Source organism: Chamaea fasciata, unplaced genomic scaffold (assembly GCF_029207755.1).
Source record: "Chamaea fasciata isolate MVZ Bird 193981 ecotype frontalis unplaced genomic scaffold, bChaFas1.0.hap1 SCAF_33, whole genome shotgun sequence".
Taxonomy (NCBI): Eukaryota; Metazoa; Chordata; class Aves; order Passeriformes; family Sylviidae; genus Chamaea; species Chamaea fasciata.
Window position 1 is genome coordinate 1,243,809 of NW_027094118.1, and position 23,662 is coordinate 1,267,470.

Consider the following 23,662-nt stretch of genomic DNA (forward strand, 5'->3'; position numbering starts at 1 on the left):
GGCCACACGTTTTTGGCCTGTGAGGAACACAAGTCGTGAAACGCCGCCCTGGTGCCAACAGGGCCCAGAGGCCAAAGGCCTGTCCCGAGGTACTCGGGCAGCCGAACCAGGAGGCAGGAGAGCTGGGAGCAGCTGCCTGAGCTCTCGAAGCCCAGCCAAGCCCAAGCGACTGCATTCCCCAGCTCAGCTCCAGCCACTGCCCCCTTGTCACCATTGAGGGAGGGATCCTCAGTGAGCTCGAGAAGGGCCCTGAGCGCAAGGTTACACCTTTCCCTGCACTCACTCCGCAGGTACTTTGGGGGAGCGCCAGAGCAGCCGGCTGGCAGGAACATGGCAGCTCCCCGGGGGCTGCTTGTGGCCTCTGACACCCAATTCCTCAGGGCTTCCCACCAGCCCAGCCCCTCAGAGTCTCCCCCAGCCCGGCCAGCCTGCCCGGCAGCAGAGGCACAGCCCCACAGCAGCTCCAGAGGAGCCCGATCAAGAGGCACCGCGGAGCCCTCAGCAATCCGGCCAGCAGCACACGGGCAGGAGGACACAGACGGCGGTTCCTGGCTGGCACAGGGCTTGTGGCCATCTCCAGGCTCCGGCCTCGCAGGGATGCCCACAGCTCCGGCCCCCGCCCACGCGCTCTCTCGGCAGTGCAAAGGCTTCCGCAGGACCACCGAGGGCCGAGGGGCTTCTGGCCATTTTCCCTGCAAGGCTGCACGCCTGGGCAGCTTGCTGAGCACAAAGCACCCTTTTCCCCCTCTTCTCCTGTGCACCCAGGGCAGCAAAAGAAAAATCCTGGGAGTCCGTGTATTGTAACACATATCCTATATTTATATACTGAAGAAAAAAAGAAGAAAAGAAGAATCCTGTAGAAGAAGAAAATCCCCGCTGGCTCAGTTGGCCCCAGCAGGCAGAGTGTCCCAGATCAGCTCTCCGCAGAGCTCCAGCAGCGCAGCCAGCCCAGGCCCGACAGTCGAGGCCGTGTCTTCCGTGCCCTGCGGAGCTGATCTCGCAGCTTCCGCAGGATGGAGTACGGAGCTCTCTGGACTGCCCGGAGGACCAAGGCTGTTTCAATGGCCAGGTTTCTGATGGCAGGGCTGCTGTCATCTGCTGTGTCTTCAAGGGCTGCAAGACAGAGGAACACGGGGCCATAGCCCTGATCAGCAGGGACACGAGGAGAGCCCCCTGCCAGGGCCAGCCCAGCCCGCTCTTGCCATGGCCACGAGGGAGCAGGGACCAAGGGCATTGAAACATTAATTTTGAAGAATTACAGACTTTAACTGGATATTGCTGAAGTAAGACAGATAGACTTCCCCTTTGATAAGCAGAAGCCGGATTTAAGGAACTGATAAATCATGGGGCCTGTCAACTTATGTTTGTGTGTTCTGACTAATCAATAGGCTTCAAGAAGCACAGTAAATTCATAAATGAAATACTCCTGGGAAAACAGGATTCAGTCGTCACGCAATGCTAAAAGGTTAAAAAGTCAAAGCGAAGAAGACTCACTTACTTCATCATTTTGAGACCCCGCCCCATAAAAAAGACCACCGACCCATTTCAAAGAACAAACCACGCATGCTTAATAGCTTTTGGCTAATTACCATAGGAAGCGGGGAATGGGAGGTACTAAAGTCATGAATATACATTTGTGTTTTGGGTATTCAATCCTTCCGTACATAAAAAGACCCTGTGATCTTCTGTGAGCGCGCGTGTGTTCGGGAGCTATCCCGCACGCTGCCCGGCGTCGTAATTAAACATACACTTTTTAACTCTAAACTGCTGGAGAGTCTTTTGTCCGTCATTGTTGGATATCGGCATTAGGGCGATATTCCTATTTTTTTTAGTAATTCAATAGAACACCCCAAATTGCCCAATTTGGACCCCAAATTTCCAAGAATTAGCTGTATAGAGCCAAAATTCACAAAAATTTCCTTTATGGGCCCCAAAACTCCACTATAGAGGTGCCAAGACTCCCCCAGACCCCCTTACATCCCATGTAGAGAACCCCAGATCCCCTATAGGGTCCCCCAGGCGCCCCCGGACCCTCTATCGAGCCCCTATATATCCCCTCAGACCCCCCCTGGGGACCTCCAGACCCCCCCAGACCCCCCAAATCCCCCACAGACACCCAGACCCCATTTAGGGACGCCCGGACCCCCTTTACGGACCCCTACGGACCCTCTACAGAGCCCCAGACCCCGATAGAGCCCCGAGACCCGCCCAGCCCCCTTTAGGGATCCCCAGACCGCCCTAAAGCCCCTACAGACCGCCCCAAATCTCCTGCAGATCCCCCATAAAATCCTCTAAGGAGACTTCCAGGTCCCCCCAGACCCCTATAGATCCCCTATAGATCCCCTATAGATCCCCTATAGATCCCCCATTGCCCCACCGTAGGTCTCGGACACGCCGGAGCCGGCTCGGGGGACCCGGAATAAAGATGGCGGCGCCCGGGAGAGCCACCTCTGGGTAATGTACGCATGCGCTCCAGGGAACGCGCCAGCAGATGGGCGGGGCCCAAGGGAAAAGAGGCGTGGCCAATGAAAGGGCGGGGAACGAACGGAACGAGGCGGGGTCAGAGAAGGGCGGGAACTGGGAGGGGAAAGGGGCGGGGTCCAGGAAACGGCGGGAATTATGAGGGGAAATGGGCGGGGTCAGGGGAACGCGCGGTCCTAAAAGGGCCCGGTTTGGCTTAAAATCACCCAAAAGACCCTAAAATCTCCGGTACCGAGACCGAGACCGACACCAGAAACGGCACCGAGACCGAGACCGACACCGGAACCGAGACCGGCACCGCTCCGGGACCCGCACTGTGGGACCGACACCGAAACCGGCACCAGAATTGGTACCGGAACCAAGACTGAGACCGACACCGGCACTGGGACCGGCGCCGGGAGCGCTTCGGAACCGGCACCGGCACCAGGAGTGCTCCAGGACTGCGGCCAGAACCCAGACCGGGAGCGCTCCGGGATCGAGACCGAGACCGGCACCGGAACCAGCACCGAGACTGGCACCGCTCCGGGACCAAGACTGGGATTGGCACTGGGAGCATTCCGGGACCAAAAACGGCACCGGCACCGCTCCGACACCGAGACTGAGACCAGGACTGAAAGTGGAACCGGCACTGGCACCGAGACTGGCACCGCTCCGGGATCGAGATCGGCACCGCGACCGGAATCAGCACCGGGAGCGCTCCGGGACCGAGACTGAGACCGAGGCCGAAACAGGGACCGGGATCGGACCCGGAATCGCTCCGGGATCGGCTCCAGGATCGCTCCGGGGAGTTTTGGCCGCGTCCCCGGGCGGGACTGGGAGGGACGGGGAGGTTGCCCTGGGCCGGGCGGGACCGCCTCGGTTCGCATCGTTCCGAGGCGGCCACCCCGGTCCAGATGATCCCAGTCTCTATGGTTCTGATCCAGATGGTCCAGCCTGTGAAATCCCAGTCCATGTGATCCCAGTCTGTAAAATCCCAGTCCATGTGACCAAGAACTCTCCAAGTGTGATTTACTCTCAAACCACATCCCACCCATCCAGCCCCACACAATCCCGATCCCAACATCCGCCCACAAAAATATCCCCAAACCCAGGGACCCCCCGGGATATCTGGGGCGAGCTCCCCCTCCCCGGGCACCTGCGGGATGGGGGGCGATGATCCCGGCGGTGCCGCCAGTTCAGGGAGCGCTGGAGCCGCCGCTCCCTCCGCTCGTCTTCTCCTCCCGCTCCTGCCGCCGCTGCGCCTCTTCCTCCCTCCCTCCTCCTCCTCCCCCGGGCCCGGGCCCGGCCTGGGAGGGCGGGGCCAAGGAAAGGGCGGGAACTGGGAGGGGAAAGGGGCGGGGCCAAGGGGACGCGCGGTCCTAAAACCGCCCGGGTTCGCTTAAAATCGCCAGTTGTGCCGAAAATCCACCGTAAATCCACCAGGTTTAGCTTCAAATCATCCAAATGGGCCAAAAATCTCCGGGAACGGGACAAGATCAGCACCGGAACCCGCACCAACACCAAGGCTGAGACCGTCACCGCAACTGAGACCGGCCCCGCACATGCACCGGCACTGGGACCGAGACCGAAACCGGCACCAGAACTGGTACCGGAACCAAGACTGAGACCACGACCGACAATGCGACCGGCGCCGGGAGCGCTCCGGAACCGGCCCCGGGAAGGCTCCAGGACCGCGGCCAGAACCGAGACCGGCAGCACGCCGGGACAGACCGAGACCGGCACCGGAACCAGCTCCGAGACTGGCGCTGATCCGAGACCGAGACTGAGACCGAGCCCGAAACCGGGACGGGGATCGGACCCGGAATCGCTCCGGGATCGCTCTGGGACCGCCGCGCTCGCTCCGGGGAGTTTTGGCCGCGTCCCCGAGCGGGACTGGGAGGGACTGGGCGGTTCCCCGGGGCCGGGCGGGACCGCCTCGCTTCGCATCGTTCCGATGCAGCCATCCCAGTCCATGTGATCCCAGTTCGTATGATCCCAGCCTCCATGGTTCTGATCCAGATGGTCCAGCCTGTGAAATCCCAGTCCATGTGATCCCAGTCTGCACAATCCCAGTCTGCACAGTGCCAGTCTCTAAAATCGATGCTGTTTTACACCACAACAACACAGATTCTGATCTTCAGAAGGCTGAAAATGACTCCTTTAGTTTTTCAAATGTGTCTCCCTTAGTATTTTACACAGACCAATCTGATCGGTGACAAAAAGACAAACCTCGTCAATCACACTGGTCAGACCAGAGGGACATCAAGAAGTCCCTCCTAGGAAAAGGAATGAAAAACAATGCTACAGTTTTTAGAAAAACACTCCTCTTGTTTACAGAAAATTCCCTGAGAAAAGAATTTCACAAAACCAAAAGATCTCAGGCACGAAAGCAGGGCTGCAGTCTCTCTTGGCTTTTGCAGTACAAAGAGAGGGAGAAGAGAAAATAATTAAGGTCTAATCAAAAGGATAATCGGCAAGGTGACTTCCCAACACGGAACACAGGGAATGTGGGTCACCGGGGCTCTGCCCAGTGTGGCTCCTCCAGTGGGGGCTGGAGCTGGAGCCGAGCTCGAAGCTCTTTCTGCACTGGGGGCACTGGCAGGACTTTCCTGATGGTGCCTTTGTTGGTGTTGGGTCAAGGCTGAGCTCTGTGAGAAGCTCTTCCCACACTGGGGACACTCTTGGGGCCCTCCCTGGTGTGGATGCGCCGGTGGATGATGAGGTTGGAGTTGTGCCTGAAGCCCTTCCCGCATTCGGGGCAGCGGAAGGGCCTCTCCTCTGTGTGTGTCTGCTGGTGTTCAAGGAGCAGGGTGCTGGTCACAAACCCCTTCCCACACTGGGAACACTTGTAGGGCCTCTCCCCAGTGTGGATCCTCTGGTGGATAATCAGGTTGGGTGTGTGCCTAAAGCTCTTCCCACATTCCCCACATTCGTAGGGCCGTTCTCCTGTGTGGATCCTCTGGTGGCTGATCAGGCGGCACTGCCAGCTAAAGCTCTTCCCACATTCCCCACACTCAAAGGTTCGTTCCCCAGCGTGGGTCATCCAGTGATGGATCCGGTTGGACCCCATGCTGAAGCTCTTCCCACATTTCTCACTCTCATTGAGTCGTTCCCTGGTGTGGATCTTCTGGTGCTGGATGAGGTGTGAGCTCCGCTTGAAGCCCTTCCTGCAGTCGGGGCAGTGGAAGGGCCTCTCCTCTGCATGTGTCTGCTGATGTTCAAGCAGCAGGGTGCTGGTCACAAACCCCTTCCCGCACTGGCAACACTTGTAGGGCCTCTCCCCAGTGTGGATCCTCTGGTGGAACCTCAGGCTGCCGCTCTGCCTGAAGCCCTTCCCACACTCCCCACACTTGTACGGCCTTTCCCCAGTGTGGATGTTCTGGTGGTGGATCAGGTGGATTCTCTGGCTGAAGCTCTTCCCACATTCCCCACATTCATAGGGCCGTTCTCCTGTGTGGATCCTCTGGTGGCTGATCAGGCGGCACCGCCAGCTAAAGGTCTTCCTGCACTCCCCACACTCATAGGGTCGTTCCCCGGGGTGGGTCCTCTGGTGATGGATCCGGTTGGACCTCACGCTGAAGCTCTTCGCACATTCCTCGCTCTCATCGAGTCGTTCCCTGGTGTGGATCTTCTGGTGCTGGATGAGGTGTGAGCTCCGCTTGAAGCCCTTCCTGCAGTCAGGACAATGGAAGGGCCTCTCCTCCGTGTGCGTGCTCTGGTGCACGAGGAGATAAGTGCTGGTCTGAAACCTCTTCCTGCATTGATCACACTCGTAGGGCCTCTCCCCACTGTGGGTCATCTGGTGACGGATCAGGTGGGATTTATGGCTGAAGCTCTTCCCACATTCCCCACACTCATACGGCTTTTCTCCGGTGTGGATCCTCTGGTGGCAGATCAGGTGGCACCGTCGGCTGAAGCTCTTCCCACACTCCCCACACTCGTAGGGTCTCTCCCCAGTGTGGGTCCTCTGGTGGCGGAGCAGGTCGCTCTGCCAGCGGAAGCTCTTCCCACACTCGGAGCACTTGTGGGGCTTCTCCCCATCACGAAGCTGCTCATGGACCACCAGCTCTGAGCTTTGGCTCCATCTCTGGCCGCCTTCCCGGCCCGGCCTGGCTCTTTCCTCCTCACATCCTCGCCAGCTGCGTTTGCAGCCCCTCCTCCTCAGGGATCTCCGGCCCTTTTCCTCCCCGTTGCATTCCTGCGCCGTGGAGCCGCTCAAAACGGTCTCTGCCACGAGCTTCTGCCGCGGGGATTTGTCCTCCCTGCTCTCCATGCTCGGCTCCCTGTCTGGGGGAGGAAGGACAAGGACAGGATGGGATTTGCCTCCGTGTCACAGGGAAGGGGAAGGAGATCCCCCGTCTGCTCGGTGCCCGCCCTCCCCGGGCTGCGGCGAGTCCCAGGAACCCAAAAAGCTCCCCCCTCTTCTGTCTCCCCACCTACGGATACTGGGACTGACCGGGCTCATACTGGGACTGACTGGGCTCATACTGGGACTGACCAGTGTTATAAATGCATATTATAAACTTGGCTTTTTGCAAGATGTGTTCTATATGGTTAAGAATATTGTGTAATGATATAAGGTTTTTTAGTTCTGCTATTAGTAAAGAAAATTAGGCATAGAGGTACTAGATGATATAGTATGCATAAACTGTCTGTTTGGTCGGGATAACATCTAGTGAACATGTAAAGGAGACTCTGCTATTGAGATACCAACTATCAGCATCTACCATCTGAAGAAAGTACGGACCAAGGCTCAACCTGGAGGTGATAAGGAAGACACAGCCAAGAAACACGCATGCCCTAAAACAGCGGACCCAAGGAGGGACCATGCAAAACAGTTCCCGGAATATGGAAAATAGTTTATGGAAAAATATGAACATTCAACAGGTTGATACAATGGCAATGGCATTTAAAGAATGACTCTGATACAGCAGAGTGTGGACTTGGCTAAATGCCAAGTCAACCGGCCAAACGTACTTAGCTTTTTTTTTTATCTCCTAACTGACTCATTTTCTATTAAACCTATTTCTGAAAATTTACATAGAAAGTGAACCTTGTTTTTCACAGACTGGGCTCATACTGGGACTGACCGGGCTCATACTGGGAGCAGTCACTGCCGGCACCGGGACACCCCAAAAACACCTCCCGGGGAGCCCCCGATGTCCCCCCGAGGGGCATCTGCTGCTCGGCTTTGGATCCCCGCGAGCTTCAAACATCCCCCCAACAAACCCCAAACCCAGGGACCCCCCGGGATATCTGGGGCGAGCTCCCCCTCCCTGGGCACCTGCGGGATGGGGGGCGATGATCCCGGCGGTGCCGCCAGTTCAGGGAGCGCTGGAGCCGCCGCTCCCTCCGCTCGTCTTCTCCTCCCGCTCCTGCTGCCGCTGCGCCTCTTCCTCCCTCCCTCCTCCTCCTCCCCCGGGCCCGGGCCCGGCCTGGGAGGGCGGGGCCAAGGAAAGGGCGGGAACTGGGATGGGAAAGGGGCGGGGTCAAGGGGACGCGCGGTCCTAAAACCGCCCGGGTTCGCTTAAAATCGCCAGTTGTGCCGAAAATCCACCGTAAATCCACCAGGTTTAGCTTCAAATCATCCAAATGGGCCAAAAATCTCCGGGAACGGGACCGGGAACGGGACCGAGACAAGATCAGCACCGGAACCTGCAGCAACACCAACACTGAGACCGTCACCGCAACTGAGACCGGCCCCGCACAGGCACCGGCACTGGGATCGACACCGAGACCAAAACCGGCACCAGAACTGGTACCGGGACCAAGACTGAGACCACGACCGACACTGCGACCGGCGCCGGGAGCGCTCCGGAACCGGCCCCGGGAAGGCTCCAGGACCGCGGCCAGAACCGAGACCGGCAGCGCTCCGGGACAGACCGAGACCGGCACCGGAACCAGCTCCGAGACTGGCGCTGATCCGAAACCGAGACTGAGACCGAGCCCGAAACCGGGACGGGGATCGGACCCGGAATCGCTCCGGGATCGCTCCGGGACCGCCGCGCTCGCTCCGGGGAGTTTTGGCCGCGCCTCCGGGCGGGACTGGGCGGGACCGAGCTGGGAGACTCGGAGCTTCCCAAGGCTGAAAATGACTCCTTTAGTTTTTCGGAATGTGTCTCCCTTAGTATTTTACACAGACCAATCTGATTGGTGACAAAAAGACAAACCTCGTCAATCACATTGGTCAGACCAGAGGGACATCAAGAAGAAGTCCCTCCTAGGAAAAGGAATGAAAAACAATGCTACAGTTTTTAGAAAAACACTCCTCTTGTTTACAGAAAATTCCCTGAGAAAAGAATTTCACAAAACCAAAAGATCTCAGGCACGAAAGCAGGCCTACAGTCTCTCTTGGCTTTTGCAGTACAAAGAGAGGGAGAAGAGAAAATAATTAAGGTCTAATCAAAAGGATAATCGGCAAGGTGACTTCCCAACACGGAACACAGGGAATGTGGGTCACCGGGGCTCTGCCCAGTGTGGCTCCTCCAGTGGGGGCTGGAGCTGGAGCCGAGCTAGAAGCTCTTTCTGCACTGGGGGCACTGGCAGGACTTTCCTGATGGTGCCTTTGTTGGTGTTGGGTCAAGGCTGAGCTCTGTGAGAAGCTCTTCCCACACTGGGGACACTCTTGGGGCCTCTCCCCAGTGTGGATGCGCCAGTGGATGATGAGGTTGGAGTTGTGCCTGAAGCCCTTCCCGCAGTCGGGGCAGCGGAAGGGCCTCTCCTCTGTGTGTGTCTGCTGGTGTTCAAGGAGCTTGCTGCTGACCCGAAACCCCTTCCCACACTGGCAACACTTGTAGGGCCTCTCCCCAGTGTGGATTTTTAGGTGCAAGCTCAGGCTGGCTCTGTGGCTGAAGCCCTTCCCACATTCCCCACACTCGTAGGGCCGTTCCCCGGTGTGGGTCCTTTGGTGGAGGATCAGGTGGGAGCTCCGGCTGAAGCTCATCCCACATTCCCCACACTTGTAGGGCCTTTCCCCAGTGTGGATTCTATAGTGAAAGATCAGCCTGGACCTCAGACTGAAGCTCTTCCCACATTCCCCACACTCATAGGGTCTCTCTCCGGTGTGGATGCTTTGGTGGCTGATCAGACTTGAACTCTGGATGAAACACTTCCCACATTCCCTACACTCATAGGGCCTCTCCCCAGTGTGGATCTTTTGGTGTAGCCTCAGGTTGGCTCTCTGCCTGAAGCCCTTCCCACATTCCCCACACGTGTACGGCCTTTCCCCAGTGTGGATGTTCTGATGCTCAATCAGGGTGGCTCTCTCTGTGAAGCTCTTCCCACATTCCCCACACTCGTAGGGTCGTTCCCCTGTGTGGAACATCTGGTGGCGGAGTAGGCTGGACCTCTGGCTGAAGCTCATCCCACATTCCCCACACTCGTAGGGCTTCTCCCCAGTGTGGATCCTTTGGTGGAAGTTCAGGTTGGCTCTGTACCTGAAGCCCTTCCCACACTCCCCACACTTGTACGGCCTTTCCCCAGTGTGGATGTTCTGGTGCTGGATCAGGTGGATTCTCTGGCTGAAGCTCTTCCCACATTCCCCACACTCATAGGGTCGTTCACCTGTGTGAATCCTTTGGTGGCGGAGCAGGCTGTTGGCCTGGCTGAAGCTCTTCCCACACTCGGAGCACTTGTGGGGCTTCTCCCCATCACGAAGCTGCTCGTGGACCACCAGCTCTGAGCTCTGGCTCCATCTCCGGCCGCCTTCCCGGCCCGGCCTGGCTCTTTCCTCCTCACATCCTCGCCAGCTGCGTTTGCAGCCCCTCCTCCTCAGGGATCTCCGGCCCTTTTCCTCCCCGTTGCATTCCTGCGCCGTGGAGCCGCTCAAAACGGCCTCTGCCACGAGCTTCTGCCGCGGGGATTTGTCCTCCCTGCTCTCCATGCTCGGCTCCCTGTCTGGGGGAGGAAGGACAAGGACAGGATGGGATTTGCCTCCGTGTCACAGGGAAGGGGAAGGAGATCCCCCGTCTGCTCGGTGCCTGCCCTCCCCGGGCTGCGGCGAGTCCCAGGAACCCGAAAAGCTCCCCCCTCTTCTGTCTCCCACCTACGGATACTGGGAGTGACCGGGCTTACACTGGGAGCAGCCACTTCCAGCACCGCGACTCCCGAACCCTCTTCCCGGCCATCCCGCCCCTCCAGCCCCTAACGGGGTCCCGGCAATCCCAGGCGTTCCCCCGCCTCTCGGGGTCCCCGCTTTGCGGTTCTGGGCTCTCCTCTCTCTGGGCTCCCGCTCAGCGAGGCGGCGGCTCGCCCGGGCTCCCCAAACCCGGTGCTCCCCCGCCCCCCGCCCCGGCTCTGCCGCCACCGGGACCCCCCAAAAACACCTCCCGGGGAGCCCCCGATGTGCCCCCGAGGGGCATCTGCTGCTCGGCTTTGGATCCCCGCGAGCTCCAAACATCCCCCCAACAAACCCCAAACCCAGGGACCCCCCGGGATATTTGGGGCGAGCTCCCCCTCCCCGGCCACCTGCGGGATGGGGGCGATGATCCCGGCGGTGCCGCCAGTTCAGGGAGCGCTGGAGCCGCCGCTCCCTCCGCTCGTCTTCTCCTCCCGCTCCTGCCGCCGCTGCGCCTCTTCCTCCCTCCCTCCTCCTCCTCCCCCGGGCCCGGGCCCGGCCTGGGAGGGCGGGGCCAAGGAAAGGGCGGGAACTGGGAGGGGAAAGGGGCGGGGTCAGGGACAGGGCGGGAATCGTGAGGGCAATGGGCGTGGCCGAGGGGACGCGCGGTCCTAAAAGGGCCCGGTTCGAACGAAAAGCATTCAAACGGGCCTGAAATTGTCTAAAGAAGCCTAAAATCCACCCTTACACCGATCAGGTTTGGCCTCAAATCACCCTAAGAGGCCTGCAATCCCCACAAAGTGGCCTAAAATCACCCAAAGGGCACTAAAAGCCACCTTATAGCCACAGGGTTTGGCCTGAAATCAGCCACTTGGGGATAAAATCATCCAAAGGGGTCTAAAACCAGCCAATGCGGCCTAAAATTGCCAAACGTGGTTTCAAGCCCACACAAAATGGCCAAGAATCCCCTCAAATCTCCTAAAAGGCTGTGAAATCCTCCCTGAAAATACTGGGTGTGGCCTAAAATCAAGAAAATGTACCTAAAGTCCACCCTAAAACCTAACAGATTTGAACTAAATTCACCCAAATGGGTCTAAGCCCCACCGAAATGGGCCTAAAAACCATTCAAAGGGATCAGAAATCCACCCTAAAACTGCCCAGTTTATCTTAAAATCACTCAAATGGGACTAAACGCCACCAGATTTTGCCTAAAATCAGACAAAGGGGCCCAAAATCCACACTAAAAGGCTCAAAACCCCACCCTAAACCTGCCCAGTTTGGCCTAAAATTACCCAAACCCGCCTAAAATCTCCGGGACCTGGACCCAGACCAAAATCAGCACCAGAAGCGGCACCAGCACCAGGAGTGAGACCGAGACCGGATCCGAGACTGGCTCCGAGAGCGGCACCGCTGCAGGACCGGGACCGGAACCGACAGCAGCACCCGCAGCGGCGCTGCACAGGCACCGGGACTGCGGCCGAGACCGGGACGGAAACCGGCACCAGAGCTGGCACCGGGACAAGACTGAGACCGGGACCGCAACCGGCAAAAAACGGCCCAAAAGTCACCAAACACGCCCCTAAAGAGACCGACAGTGCCTGAAAGGTGCCGGAAAATGGCCACAAAATGGCCCCCAAATGACCAAAACCTGACTAGAAATGCCCCTGAAATTACAAAACATGTCTCAAAATGATTCAAAGCGTGACCAAAAATGACCCAAGAGTGACAGAAAATTGCCCAAAATGCCGCAGGATGGGGGAGAGCCCGGAGAGACACAGAATTCCAAAAAAATTTTTAAAAAATCACCCCAAAATTGCATGAAAAAGGAAAATTATTTTTTAAAAATCCTGAAAAAACCCTCAAAATAGCTCAGAAAAGAAAAAAACCCAGAAAATGCCTGCAAAACTTCCAGTAATATTCCCAAATTTTCCCAGACTCCCCAGAATTTCCCAAATTCCCCAAAATTCCCCAGAAATTCAACCAAACTCCATCAAAAATCACCCAGAAAATGAAAAAAACCAAGCCAAACAAACCCTTCAAATGCTCAGAAATATTTTTTAAAATCCCTCAAAACTCCACAAAAATTCCCTGAAAACTCCCCAACTGTTGGGTTAACCGGAGCCGCAGGAGAAGAGCCTCATGCTATCATGGTCAGCAAATCTCGTTTATTTCAGGTAGCATACACACATTTATATCTTCTATAATCAACTCATACATATTGCAAAAGTTAAGCTCAGGATTGGTGCTCAGACTAAAAGTCAGCTACGCCTCTTTCTACATTCCTTTGTGGTTACATTGTTTAAGTAAGTTTTAGTTTAACCATGCTTCTCCCTCTTATCTTTCAGCTACAATGTCTTGTTATCGTATAGCAGCTGTGCTCAAGGACATAGAAGCTTACTGCCTTGCTGGTTTTCATGAGAGTTCCTGTGTGCTCAGCAAAACTCTCTCATGTCTGCGTGACCTTTTGCAGCTAGCCAGTTATCCATCACACTCTCCACACTTCCCCCGTTTTCTTTTACTGCTATCATTGTTATCTTAAAATTATCAAACATTGACAATACCATACGCTGCAAACATTGCAACACACAAGGCAAAACTAAAAGCAAAACAACAATTACAAGCAAAATCACAAGCACTACTTGTATCAAATGTTTTAACCAGCTTGTAATGCCCCATCCGTCTAAATCAAGGCCAAAAAAGGTGTCATCCTTGCTCAAAAGCTTCACCTGATTTCGCAAATGTTGAATTTTAGCATGAAGAGACTCTGAGTTGTTTGCAAGGTTCATACAACACATTCCTTCAAAATCTTCACATCCATGACCATGGGCTAATAGCAAAAAATCAATCGCTGCTCTGTTTTGCAAAGTAGCATGTCTAACAGTATCTAAATCAGTGGCTAATGCCGATAAAATATCCGACGTTGCATTGGCTTGTTTGCCAACCCAACATGTAAGCTTTTCTAGCTCAAAAAGGGCATGTCTAGCAGCAAGACCTGGTAAAAACAATGAGGCCGCGACTTGCTCCGCTCTGCTAAATAACTTTACATTGTCATCACAGTTAGAATCAAAGACTGACCGTTTGCTTCGACGGACTGTCACTTGGCTGACATTCTGGGTAAGATTCATGCTCGCTAGCTGTAAAGACTCTCTGTCAGGTAAGGCAATAGTCAATCTTCCTATAGTACATGGTCCTCTTACTGGCCTTTGTGGGATTCCACTAAAGGCACGATTGCCACAAATTAAAAAAATTCCAGGAGGGAGTTTACGCGGAATGGTGGTGCCTGGGGCTGGGTCTGACTGGTTTCGACCTAAGTCATTACACCAGTTGGAGTGATTTTTCTAAAAGTCATCAGCTGGCATAACATTTGTAGTTAGTGTAACATTGCACCAGGCTCCATTGCCTTTATTACATCTGCTACTATTAATGTAAACACAGCTTTTAGCGTGTAAAGTACCCAGAATTTCTAGCTCATCAGGCTTGCCACCATAAGGCAACCGATCATCCCAAGTATCATAGTTTTTCATACAGTGCCTTATTCCTGTTCTAAAGCTGTCTGACGCATTATAACGTTTGCATCCCCCTACTTTGGTGTTAAAGTTATTAAAACCCTCTTTTCCTTGAAAAAGGAAATTCATATCAGAGTTGTTTAGTGGCACCCCAATCAAACAAGTATGAAAAGGTGAATCCGGCTGGGCTAATGATACACAAAAATCAGTGCGATTAAGTCTACCTGCCAAAGTAATCCACATGTTTTGTCTAGGGAATTTACTTGCTAAGCTAGGAATTTTGTTTGTTGTGGTATCTACGACGGCGCTCAGCCCGCTGAGCAAACCGACGACACATATGATCCCATTGATGAGGGGGAACTTGCCACGTCGTTGGGATGTGAACATTTTTTCCACACTCTGTGGCAAGAATAACAGAGCGGCTATCAGCTACAATACGGTCTATTGCGTGTTGTACTCTCCAGGCTACTCACCTAAGTTCTAAATCGTCCTTATTTTTTATTCTTCGTACTGCAGTTGTAAAAGGCTGTCCTGTCAAATCAACCAATGCTCCTTGAGGGGAGGCCCTTCGCCAATTAAAAGAGCACGCGAGACACCAAATTCCCCTTCCTAGTACGTTTTGCGAAACCCAATAAATTCTTCCACATTTACCACACAACAGTTTCACCCATGCACAATGATAAGCTTGACTACAAAATAAGCAACATCTAGGCAAATAGCGTAAGCAATTATTCAAGGCTGGGAGGACAGTAAATTCTACGTCCTCTATAGAGTTATATACAAATTGAGTCCCAGTTAGCCCTGTGGCTTCTTCAATCCGTAACAGCAGCGGCTGGAGTGTCCTTTGCAGACGGTAGCTCTTCCTTCTGTCGGGACTGCTCATTGGTCATCACAGCACGCGTCCATCTTGCAGGGATCCAGGCCGGACCTGTGGGGGATGAGACACAGACATATCCCCGGCCCCAGTAAAGTACTTGTGAAGGACCCTGCCATGTTCCTGTCTTTGGGTCCCTGTACTTAACAAAAATGGGTGGAACAGGGGCAGGTTCTGCCTGAAAATGGGTAACGACGGGGGGAACATCTCTGTCCCCAAAAAGGCACAAATGATTTAACACAAACAAGCATCTCAATAGTTTCTCGGCTGGGCTCTTAATGTCTGAAAATTTAACCAGATAACGCTTTAATGTTCCGTTGGCCTTTTCTACTACAGCTTGGCCTGTGGAAACGTGTGGGATACCTCTCGTGTGTTTAATATTCCAGAACTGCATAAACCTGCAAATACGCTGGCTACAGTAGGCTGAACCATTGTTTGTCTTTATATTCTGGGGCACACCCATAACTGCAATACAGCTATTGAGATGTTTCTCAACATGTTTAGCTTGCTCTCCCGATTGTGCTGTAGCCCAAATATAGTGACTGTATGTATCAATTGTCACATGCACATATTTAAGCCGTCCAAAGGCCGGAACGTGGGTAACATCCATTTGCCAAAGCTCATTGGGAGAGAGTCCTTTCGGGTTAACCCCTATTCCTAAGCCTATTCCCCCATTATGGTGACTGCAAATAGGACATGTTTTGACAATAGCTCTAGCATCATTGATAGAAATTTGAAATTCTCGTGCCAGTCCTTTAGCATTCTGGTGGAATATATTGTGGCTCTCTCTTGCTTGTAGGGTACGGGGCAAGATAATTTGTTGTCCCAGGGCAACTAGTTGGTCTGCTCTGGCGTTTCCTTCAGCTAAGCCTTCTTTCCATTTATGACTTCTGACATGGATAATAGCGTAGGGACATTCTCGAGCCTGTAGTGTGCGCTGAAGTTGCATGAAAAGTTCACTCAGTCGGGGGTTGTTAACTTCTTTGAGACTTGCGTCTTCAATTCTGGAGACAACTCCCACTACATAAAGTGAGTCAGAAACTACATTAACAGGTTCTTGGAAGGTTTGAAAAGCCCATATAACTGCCAATAATTCTAACGTCTGGAGATTGTCCTGTGGGCTTGCTGGAATCACATGATGATGCCACTGGCCTGCCTTGTTCCAAGTAGCTGCTGCTCGGCGGGAGCGCTTTCCTGCATCAGTAAAAACTGTAATTGCGTGTGGAATAGGTTGGTCTTCTCTCAAAGGTTTAGTAATTAATTGCCATTCTCCTAGCCAGTGCAATAATTTCGGTTTAAGAGGGCCTGTTGTAACAAAACTCGGTGCTTGTAGTAATGCCTCTGCCAATTCTGCGGAGTTAAGCAGAAACCAGTCCAGGGATGCTTTTTCCATAGGTAGATGTATCACACTAGGTTCCTTGCCACTTAGCTCTATTGTGCGTAATCGGCCTTTCATAATTAGCAAGGCAAGTTTTTCAATTTTTTGTGTAATTGTTTTTCTTTGCTGTAAGGGAGGGCTAATCCATTCCAGGACCCCCAAGTCCTCCATATTTCCTGGTCTCTCCCCCGTTTTCTTTTTCTGCGTAATGGCTTTTAGAAGGTGATCTTTGTTATTCCAAATAGTCAGTGAAACAGAAAGGGATGGATCGTATCTGGTGACAAAGCTATTGGCAACACACCACAAAATACTTTGAAGGGTACTGATTTGATCTGCAGAAAGTACAACCGGAGCACAGGGGTCCGTGCCTTTTAAGAGGGGGCGCAACGCTTCTAGAAGGGTGTTAGGAATGCCAACTACAGGCTTGAGCCATTGAAGGTCTCCCAATAGTTTTTGTGCTTCATGCAAAGTGGACGGTGGAGCCTGGATGGTCCTTTTGGGCCTTGTAGATAAGTCTATGACAGGAAGAGTGATACCTCCTGAGGAGCCAAGGCATTTTGTTCCGCGCGGCTCATCAGATCGTGGTGGTATGCTCATAGTTAATTGCGGTAGAGGTATGAACTGGGCGATCTGTTGGCCTTTTGGAATGTTCACCGGCGGGAAAGGTGTATGAGCTATAACAAAAATCTCTCCTTCAGCATCAGCGTCGATAACTCCAGGTTCTACCAGTAGGCCCAAAACAGACCCAGACGATCGACCTAAAATGAGTCCTCCTGTGGGTTGTCCATTAATGAGAATAGGTCCAAAAATTCCGGTAGAAATCACATGTGGACTGCTGTTATATAGGGTGACATTTACTGCTGCTGCTAGGTCTAATCCGAGGCTGCCGGAGGTTGCTGGCAAGAGTTGCCCATCGATGGTGTGGCTGGAACTATTTGTGTCTCGGCGCGGCCCAGTTTCGCGCTGGTCTTGGAGTTTCCCGATCTAGATCGGCAAGCGGTGCTGTTGTGGGTATTGGATCGGCACTTGCCGCACTATACGCCCGTGGCACTACATTCGCGGCGGATGTGTCCCGGCTTTCCGCAGCGAAAACACTTCATCCTCCCACCGGTATTGGGGCTTTGACGCGCTGTCGCCGCTTGGAGGGGTGCGAGGGCAGCTAAAACCTGAGTCTGAGCTGATACTGCTTGTTCTCTAAAAGCCTGAGCCTGCTGTTGTAACCCCTCACCTATCTTTTGCAGCGCTTCTACTACAAATACCTGAGTGCCGGAAGGCATGGCTGCCGCTTTATCTAACAAATCTTGAACATTCCAATTCCCAGGGGCTGAAGCTATGAGGGAACGAGTGTTAGCATTCCCATTCTGCAAGATACATTGTTTAACTAGGGCATCTTGCATGTGCTCAGCAATGCCTGCTTTACTTAAAGCATCAATGATTTTGTCCACAAAGGGGCCAAGAGGCTCCTCTCTCCCCTGTTTTATCCCCATATAAAGAGGAACACCTCCTGGATCTCTAATTTTCTCCATAGCTCTTTTAGCAACTGCCATGGCCTCTCTCAATTTATCAGGACCTAGGGTAGCTTGAGCTTCTACTCTATGAAGCGGTCCTTGACCCATAAGCTCGTCAACAGTAATGCCGAGTAAGGGGTCTCCTTGGGGACGAGGGAGTGCGGCACTTGCAGCCGCCTCTTCCCTCCATCGGGCTTCAAACAGTAACCTTTGATGTGGGGTATAAATTAAACGAGAAAGACCTCTAACATCTGCGGGCAACAGGAGATTCGTATTAAAAAGGAATTCTAACATTTGTTTAGCGGGTTCGCTTGTGACCCCATAGCTTGCTACGGTAGATCGTAGTTGTGACAAAAGTTTCCAGTCTAAATTAGTAACCTCCGCCCGTTGCCCTCCCTGCGGGTTATTGTGAAAGATAACTGGGAGGGCGAGGGGGGACGACATCTGCTCCTGAGCTGCCGCGGCCAGATCTGTATCTCTCTCTCGCCAGCCCTGATTTGCCAGTGCCGCCCATACCTTCCGTCTTTCTCGTGCCATAGCCTCCGCGAGGTCTGATAAGGCTCCGGGGAACGGCTCCGTGGCAACAGGACAGGGAGGGGCATTCCTAGCCTCTGCATTCATGGGGGTGGGGGGTGAAGGCATTAGTGGAGCAGAGGGCTGTGGCGAGGGCTGAACGGTGGGTGTACTGGCCGGCTCTACAGAGTCAGATGACGGGAGGTCAACGGTTGCAAAGACCGGAGGGTTTGGAGCGGAAGGGTCATCCTCATAAGCCCTATTCCTAGTGTGCATTTCACGAGCATTATCGACTGCTTTCTTCTCTGCCTGACACATAAGCAATTCATTATGCACAGTTCTCCACAACTTGCTCATCTTTTTCGCTAGCTTATCATCATCTAACACTAATTCCCAAAGCTTATCCCCATACCTGCGCCATTCGGCTAATTCATGAACAGTATGGGGGTTAGCAAAAGAGCCATAAGATGTAGCATGGCTCAAAAGAGGGGGGAGCTCCTTATCTAAGTCAAGCCCCTTAAATCCCCGCTCTCTAAGAAAAGCGGTAAAGAGATCATACGCTGCTTGCCTTTCCATACTCACCGGTACCGTTGCAAACCTCCAGGCGTCGGCAGCGCGTAGCGGCAGGGCGCACCGATGTGACTACTCCGGGCGTAAATCCGCCGTCCAAAGGACCCGACCTCAATGCAGCTCTAAAGAGGGTAGGGGAGAAGCCCGTTCGGGCGCCAAATGTTGGGTTAACCGGAGCCGCAGGAGAAGAGCCTCATGCTATCATGGTCAGCAAATCTCGTTTATTTCAGGTAGCATACACACATTTATATCTTCTATAATCAACTCATACATATTGCAAAAGTTAAGCTCAGGATTGGTGCTCAGACTAAAAGTCAGCTACGCCTCTTTCTACATTCCTTTGTGGTTACATTGTTTAAGTAAGTTTTAGTTTAACCAGGCTTCTCCCTCTTATCTTTCAGCTACAATGTCTTGTTATCGTATAGCAGCTGTGCTCAAGGACATAGAAGCTTACTGCCTTGCTGGTTTTCATGAGAGTTCCTGTGTGCTCAGCAAAACTCTCTCATGTCTGCGTGACCTTTTGCAGCTAGCCAGTTATCCATCACACTCTCCACACCCAACTGCTCAGATTTCTCAAAATTCCCATCATATACCCCAAAGAAGCCCCCAAATAACAACAGGAAACAGTCTGAAAATGCAAAAACACCACCCCAAAGTTCCTAAAAATATTTTAAAAATCCCCACAAGCACCCAGAAAGTCCCCCAAAACCCAAAGAAAATTTCCTGAAACTTCCACAAGTCACAGAATTCCTGAAATCCTTGACAATTGCCAAAATTTCCTACACGTGCTCTCGATGAAGTGGTGCAGCAGGCAGGACTTGCTCGTGCCGGTGCTGCAGATCACCAAGAACTGCCGGAACTTCCCACATTTGGTATCAAAATTCCCCAAAATCCCCTCTAGAGATCCCAAAATTCCCACACTTGGACCCAAAGTCCCTGCTTTTGGATCCAAAATTCCCCCAAAATTCCCCTCAAAATTCCCAATAGAGGCCCCAAAATTCAAAAAAGTTCCCAATAGAAAACCCCAAATTGCCCCATTTGGACCTCTACATTTCCAAGAATTCCCTGTACAGAGCCCAAAATTCCCTCCAAGGATCCCAAAATTTCCCTACAGAGATCCCAAGACCCTCCCCAAAGCCTCTATATGCTCCCCCAGGCTCCTATAGAAGCCCTATAGACCCACCCCAAACCCCTTTTAGGGACCCCCGCAGATCCCCTATAGACCCCCCAGACCCCCCCTAAATCCCCTATAGAGACCCCCAGACCCCTTCCCAATCCCCTGTGGGACCCTCCCCCCCAGCCCCTTTTAGGAAGCCCCAAGCCCTCCCCAAATCCCCTGCAGAGACCCTGAGATCCCCTAAATGGACCCTCAGACCCCTTCCAGGGACCCCCAGGCCCTCCCAAAATCCCCTAGGGAGACCCCCAGATCCCCTGGAGAGACCCCCAGGCCACGCTGAACCCTCTCGAGATCCCCTATATATCCCCTGGAGCCCCCTCAGAGCCCCTTTGGGGACCCTCAGACCGCCCCAAAACCCCACACAGGGACCCACGGACACCCCCACACCTCCCCGGAGCCGCTACAGGCTCCCCCAGATCCCCGACAGACCCCCCAAGCCCCGGAAAGGCCACCCAGACCCCAATAATCCCCAAAAGAGACCCCCAGAGCCCGGACTTAGGGACGCCCCGAGCCCCTTTACGGACCCCTACGGACCCTCTATAGACCCCTCAGACCCCTATGGAGCCCCTATGGCCCCCCAAACCCCCTTTAGGGACGCCCAGACCGCCGTAAATCCCCTATGGACCCCCTTAAACCCCTTACAGACCACCCACTAAACCCCCTAAAGACACCCCCAGGTCCCCCCAGACCCCTAGAGATCCCCTATAGATCCCCTATAGATCCCCCATTGCCCCACCGTAGGTCTCGGACACGCCGGAGCCGGCTCGGGGGACCAGGAACAAAGATGGCGGCGCCCGGAGGAGCCACTTCTGGGTCATCTGCGCATGCGCTGGACGGGACGCGCCAGCAGATGGGCGGGGCCCAAGGGAAAGGAGGCGTGGCCAATGAAAGGGCGGGGAACGAACGGAACGAGGCGGGGTCAGAGAAAGGGCGGGAACTGGGAGGGGAAAGGGGCGGGGCCAAGGGGACGCGCGGCCCTAAAACCGCCGGGTTTGCCCTGAAATCACCCAAAATGCGCCTAAAACTCTCCAAAGGGGCCTCAAATCCAGCCTAAACCCGATCAGGTTTGGCCTCAAATTATCCAAATGGAATTAAAATCCCCACAAAGTGGCCTAAAATTACCCAAAGGGCACTAAAATGCACCCTAAATCTCCATGGTTTGGCCTCAAATCAGCCAAATGGGGTTAAAAAAATCCAAAGGGCTCTAAAATCCAACCAAGGGGCCTAAAATTGAACAAACTGGTTTAAAAAAAAAACCCACACAAAATAGCCTGAAATCACTCTTAAATCTCCCAAATGGGTGTAAAATCCAAACTGAACGTACCCGGTTTGGCCTAAAATCGACCAAAAAGATCTAAAATCACCCAACATGGCCTGAAAGCCACACAAAAGGACCTAAAATCAGCAGAGAAGGACTTTGTTTGACATGAAATTATCCAAAGAGGCTGAAAATCCACTCATAAGGGCCAAAAATGACCAAAAAGAAGGGGCCTAAAATCTCCCACGCACACTTAAGATCCACCCATGTGGGGCGAAAATCATTCAAAGGGACTTAAAATCCACCAAAAATATCCCAGTTTATCATAAAATCACCCAAATGAGCCGAAACCAGATCCGAATGGGCCTAAAATCATCCAAAGGGATAAAAAATCCACCCTAAAGCCCACCAGATTTGGCCCCAAACCACCCAAAGTTATCTAAAATCCACCCAACACGGAACACAGGGAATGTGGGTCACCGGGGCTCTGCCCAGTGTGGCTCCTCCAGTGGGGGCTGGAGCTGGAGCCGAGCTCGAAGCTCTTTCTGCACTGGGGGCACTGGCAGGGCTTTCCTGATGGTGCCTTGGTTGGTGTTGGGTCAAGGCTGAGCTCTGTGAGAAGCTCTTCCCACACTGGGGACACTCTTGGGGCCCTCCCTGGTGTGGATGCGCCGGTGGATGATGAGGTTGGAGTTGTGCCTGAAGCCCTTCCCGCAGTCGGGGCAGCGGAAGGGCCTCTCCTCTGTGTGTGTCTGCTGGTGTTCAAGGAGCTTGCTGCTGACCCGAAACCCCTTCCCACACTGGGAACCCTCGTAGGGCCTCTCCCCAGTGTGGATCTTTTGGTGCAAGCTCAGGCTGGCTCTGTGGCTGAAGCCCTTCCCACATTCCCCACACTTGTACGGCCTTTCCCCAGTGTGGATGTTCTGGTGCTGGATCAGGTTGATTCTGTGGCCGAAGCTCTGCCCACATTCACCACTCCTGCTCTGGCCATCTGTGAGGTGATGATGTAACTGGAGAAGCTCCAGTCCAGAGGAGGAGCTATGAAACCTGGTTCTGGGGTGGAGTGGCGACATGGACTAAATTCACGCTCTTTTGATGCAGGGCATGCCCTGAAGTTGGATGGGCTGCCTGCATCTCCCAGCTGAGCATCACCTTCCGTCTCCTGCTGCCGCTCAGCAGCTTTTCACCAATCCAGGGGTTGGGATGTATTTGTTGCATCAGCAACTCATCAAAGAAAACTTGTTTTGCAGTCACAAGTACGTTTCAGATTGTTTTATTCCCGAGCATCCCTGACAACTAAACACTGAGCTTTTGTTGTGCCTGAGGGCAAGTGAAGCAGCAGCATGGTGGCCGAGGCTGGGACGCGCGACCACTGTGCCAATTGCCCGGAGCGCCGTCAGGCAGTGCCGGGATCCCGGCTGCGGTTCTGGTCCCCACAACGGAGGAATCGCAGCCCCTGCCTCAGAGCCTGTCAGAAAGGCACCCAAGTGAGAGCAGAGGGCGGGCACCCTTCCAGTCTCTCTTGGGCATGGCCACAAAGCAGCCCCTGCTTCTCCTTCCTCCGCCTGTGTTTGGGGTGTGCTGATGGCAGCGCCAGCCAGGTTGTGCTCTGTGTTCCAAAGGCTGTGGAGAGCGGGCATGAAAAGTGCTGCGTGCACAGCGGAGAGTCCTGGAAGGTGCTGGCAAGAGCGTCCTGCGGGAACAGGGCTCTGGTCTCTGGCCGGGAACAGCCTGGTTTTGCTGCTGTGAGTGCAGGCAGGAGTGGAGGCAGGTGAAGAGGCAGCGGGCGGCTTGTGTTTGTAGAGGGCCTGGGGCTGCATGTGCGAACCTCCACCTGGAATCACACTGGGGGGAATACGAGCTAGAGCTGGAGCGCCTGGCCAGAAAGGACCAGAAGGAATTCAGCCTTGCCAGGGTTTCTTAGGAGTGTGTTGGTGTTCCCCAGGAAAGTTCCCAATGTGGGGAAACGCCTCTGGGGAAAAGAGGCTTGCTTCTCAAGGAAAGCGCTTTCCATGGAGCTCCCAGTGAGGAAGGTGCAAGTGTCCCCCTTTAGCTGTCTGTGGTCCTTTCAGTCCTTGAGGCCCGTGGCACTTGGCAGATGGAGAAGGGAAGGGAGAAGGCTGTGAAGAGCAGGTTTGGAATCCACCTGAACCTGCAGAGACCAAGGCAAGCACCTGCAGCAGGGTGTGTTACCCCCACTGTGGACAGAGGTGTGAGCAGGAGCATCTCTGAACAGCTGCGAGCCCCAAAGCTGTCTCGGAGAGCTGTGAATTCAAAGGCCTTCATGCACACACGTCTCACATCTTACCTGTCTGCTGTGTTTCAACTCTTGGCAATATGCATTTCTGTCTTGCTCGCTGGA

General features: G+C 53.9%; 1 protein-coding gene and 1 pseudogene across 1 annotated transcript in view; one reads left to right on the plus strand and one right to left on the minus strand.

Annotated features, from left to right (window-relative positions):
* Positions 1-23,662, plus strand: part of LOC136303406 (zinc finger protein 850-like) — a gene marked incomplete at its 3' end in the record, with an annotated part of 388,134 nt that overhangs the window by 54,236 nt on the left and 310,236 nt on the right. The gene's annotated exons all lie outside the window — the stretch shown is intronic.
* LOC136303392 (zinc finger protein 850-like) lies at positions 4,644-10,333 on the minus strand (annotated as a pseudogene).